The sequence below is a fragment of the Anas platyrhynchos genome, chromosome 12, assembly GCF_047663525.1.
Source record: "Anas platyrhynchos isolate ZD024472 breed Pekin duck chromosome 12, IASCAAS_PekinDuck_T2T, whole genome shotgun sequence".
NCBI lineage: Eukaryota > Metazoa > Chordata > Aves > Anseriformes > Anatidae > Anas > Anas platyrhynchos.
The window spans coordinates 20,780,087-20,784,370 of record NC_092598.1 but is presented as its reverse complement, the minus strand read 5'-3'; positions in this window follow the sequence as shown (position 1 = coordinate 20,784,370).

The following is a 4,284-nucleotide window of genomic DNA, read 5'->3' as shown; positions in this document are numbered from 1 at the left end:
GTTCCAGCATAAATATGTAGGAGTTCTCTTCAACAGGAAAGCATCACAACTACACACATAAACCGAAAGGACTGCTTGCACAGTTTCTCTTTTTATTATTATTTTTTACCACTGTGAAAACAAGAATATCAGAACTGATACTGTAATTACTGTTCAGTTCACTTTCACATAAATATACTTAGGAATACAGGACTAGAAAAACACATGCTGCTTCAGGTTGTTTCCTAAATTGCTGACAGCTGTAGCATAGGTACATAACCCAGAATGGGCCCAGAGCAGCACCCACTGCAGATGCCCCAAGGAACAAAACTAGAGAAGTCAGAGAGTTATAGAGTATCAATTTCTAGGGGGAAGAGTGTGAATTAGCACTCCCAGAACTTAAGAGCTTTATATTCTTGCACAGTCAAAAAGAAGTTATAATAGGTGTTTCATACCTTAATGGGTAGGTTTTGAAAAAGAGCTGGGGTAGGGTGGTGTGGGAGGTGGAAGGACAGCAGTATTTGAAGGAAACTGAGGAAATCTACTTTGCATTGTTTAACTAGTTATTTTTGTCCTTTTTAGTGCATTTTAAAAGTAAAGATTCATAGCAGTGCTCATGTACTAGAAAAAGCTCTCTACTTCTTTTAGAGAGAAAAAAAAAAAAAAAAAAAAAAGGACTTTGGCATGTATAAACAGAGTTCCTTGTATTCCCTAATCCCTGAGACTGCATGGCTTGCTGGATAATTCAGCGCTAAGCACAGAATTGTGCTCAGCTTTCTTCCCTCCTCCCTTTTTGAAGTGTTTCTACTACACATATCTTCAGAGGTGAGCAGGAAGACTTGTAGACAGGAGCAATAATATCTGCCTGAGTCTGCAGCAGCTTGAAGCAGCACCAAGGGGTAGATTGCTTGAAAACTAAAGATGTTAGTCTATGCCATGCTAAAAACTCAACGTGTTACAGCTTAGAATAAATAGGAATGTATGTAAAAATAGCACACTAGTTTACTGTAGTGATGGCTCTATTGCTGTTTTATATATCCAGATAGGTAGATTGATACTCAATTAAAATGCAAGATTTGAAGTTAATTGTGATAACATGCTTTGCTACTGATGGTCCAGGCACTCCAAAGCTTTTGTGGTACCTGGCAAAGGATGCAGCTGATGTCCTAGCCCAGAATTTTGCTGCAGAATTTTGAAAAGTCCTCTTAAAAACAGATCCCCTCTCTAGCAGGATGTCTGTGCTAGGGACTGAAACACAGCTTGTACCTCAAGACCACATTTTATATAGTCCCACAGAATTCTTCTTCCTTTATCTCCAGTAATTTTGCCCTGCTGGTTCTGGTCTCTTCCATTCTGCTCAGCAGGGTATGTTTTTGTTCTTTTTCTTAGTTGTTATTAATTTTCTCATAACACAACTATCTAGTATATTCGCATAGCATCCACTATCATGCTACTGAAACAGTTTTCAAGCGTATAAAATCTCCCGTTTTAAAACAGTAATAAAAGGCTTTTACTAAATAAATACACAAAGTTGCTTGCAGATCATGCAATAAGGAAATCAAATATGGAGCTCAAGTTCCCAGAACTTGGAAGGACAAAGGAGCAGTTTACTAAACAGCCTTTTCCCAACACTCAGAACTCTGATAATCTTTAGAGGAAATAATAAATCTGTCTTTTTCTTGCTATTCCCTAGGTTTCTTTTTATTGTTTATGTGTTTTTTTTTAAAAAATGAAAAGTGTAGGTACTACTTACAAGGCAGCTCCCTGATGTTTCTGGTAGTCCAGCCAAGAGACAAGATAGTGTGGATGGGAAAGGGAGATGAACAATTCATCCTGCAAAGAAATTAAAAACAAAAGTGGAAATCCCTTATAAGAAAAAGTGGCTGGGATTATAGCTGCATGCTTTCACTAATGATGTTGCAAATGTTTAGTCAGAGAGAACCTAGAAATCCAGTTGCACTTTATTTAAAATTCAGATAAGGACCACTCACCTGCTGTTAAGCTACTACAATTCTTTGAATACTGATAATTTTATGAAGCAGAATCCCCTAGAGTCTGGTAGTCTAGGCTGGATTCACCTGGAATACAAAGATGAATAATATTGCATATTACAAGCACCCAAGTAGTCGCAATTTATAGAAATATCCATCTATGCTCCTGAAAAGAAAAAAAAAAAAAAAAAAAAAAAAAAAAGCATTACCCTAAGGTTATGGTATATGGTGATAAAAACCTGTGTGTGGGACTGCTTGGATTGTAACTCCTAGTGTGCCTGTTGCTGATTAATTAATAAACAAATAAATCATTATATTTAGCTAGCTATCTCACTACAAGACCATAATTGAGAAAATGTTTAAAAAAAATAATAGTGTTGCATTCCTCACCATAAGGAAGCATTACTCAGAGGCACATGAAATGAGTACCAAAAGTGGCATCCGAATGGCTCAAAGTAGATATGTGTATACATTTTTAAAAGATGAGGAGCATTATGAACATGCTCTCTTAGCCTCCTCCTTCCCTTCTCTTTCTCCCATCAGGTGCCTTGTCCTTGCTCTCCCCTCTCATTTGCTGATGGCTGATAACACCTTATCTCCACCAGGGAAGCAACTGGGAAGTTTGCTCCTTCCTCACAAGACTGAAGGTATAATTAGAACAATGCACCTGCTCAGTCCTCCAGTGACTCGGTTAGTCTACATCCATGTCAAAATCCATGCTGTGAGGGTAATTTGATCATTTCACTTACTTTTTTTCATATACTTTATATAAATAAGCCTCCAGAGCAAGCCTCTGTTGAGTTGGTTCAGTTTAATTTCACAAATTTGTGTCAACTCTTTGTTGCTAGAAGAATTTTATCATTTGATCTCATGGATATACTTTAGTAGATTTGAGTACATAGTTTATTTCACTCTCCAGAATACAGAATTCCATCTTGAGTCAAAATCATATTTTTATTATCATCTATTTATATTTCAGCGATACTTACAGGCTTCAACTGAGATCACGGTCTTGTTGTATGAGACAATACAGAAACACACAATAAAAGAATGTTGGTCCCAGGAGCCTTGTAAGCTAACTAAAAGCTGGGGAAAAAAGGAAATATTACCCCCATTTTACAGATGGGAAACCAAAGCTCCGAGAATCTTCCAACGCAACTCAGCTCAGCAATACTGAAGAGGGTGTTCTGAAAAAGCAACCAAGTCCAGAATCTGTGCAAAATAAATGTAGATTTAAACCCTGCTCTACTGGCAATCATCAATGTAAGTTCAAATAAATTGTAGGTGTACGATGGTATCATCTGCATACTGAGCTCCCTCAATCCTCTGTGCTTGTTTCTCCCCCAGCACTACCTTTCCATGGCAGAAGACACTGGTTTTTAATGCTGTCCTCTTAGGCTCATGAAAATTACTCTATTACTGCTTCCTCTAGCACTTTCCAAAAATTAACCTCTAGTCTTGAGATGCCACAGCGGTGTCAAATCTCTCTGACTGTGACAGCTTCCAGGTTCAGCAGAAACATCAAGGGTCTTTCAGGTTCTCCTTCCCAGTGTCCAATGAGTAATGCAATCTTTTTGTCCTTGAACAGAGCCTGGAATCTCCAGCATTGGAATACTTTTCCTGCACTTTAATCTGATCTGCCCTGTAGTCCCTCTAAAAAACTGGGTCAGCAGTAGCCAACAGAGGGTATTCAGTCAAGCCCAAGCAGCAGAGAAGCACTTTGGCATTCCCTGAAGACAAAACAGAAACCAAGTGGAAATGGTAAGTTCACTGTCTTCCTTTCAGAGATGACTAAAGGTAGGAGGGGGGATTGCCTGGAATGAGGGTTGGGGTAGCAGCTGGCACAGAGCTGCTTGTGTCCCCCCTAAGCCTCCAGGGCTACTGCAAACATTTGCAAAACAGCCTGCTGAATTTGATTTGCAAAACTCTCAGTGCTAAACTCTTAACCATTCTAAATGTACTGTAACAGTGCCTTTTGACTAAAAAATAGTTCGGACTAATTGTTAAGGATCAGATAACAGGAAAATATTTCTATTTGACAGTCTACTATTTTTCAATTGTTCCTCTGTTACATATCTAAGTAAACATTTGTTCCACTTACCATTTCTGAGCAAATGACATGAATCATTTGACTAGTAAAACCACAACGACAGCTGTTGCTTATTAGAAACAGTCATCTTGTTCAAGGGCCTGCTATGAAGGGGTTCTTCAGGAAACTGTTTCTGCTTTTAGTGCTTTACAGTGTAATGAAAGCAAAGTTGCAGAAATTAGGGCATTTTTATTTCATCTATGTGATTGGCAAAACACAGGCACA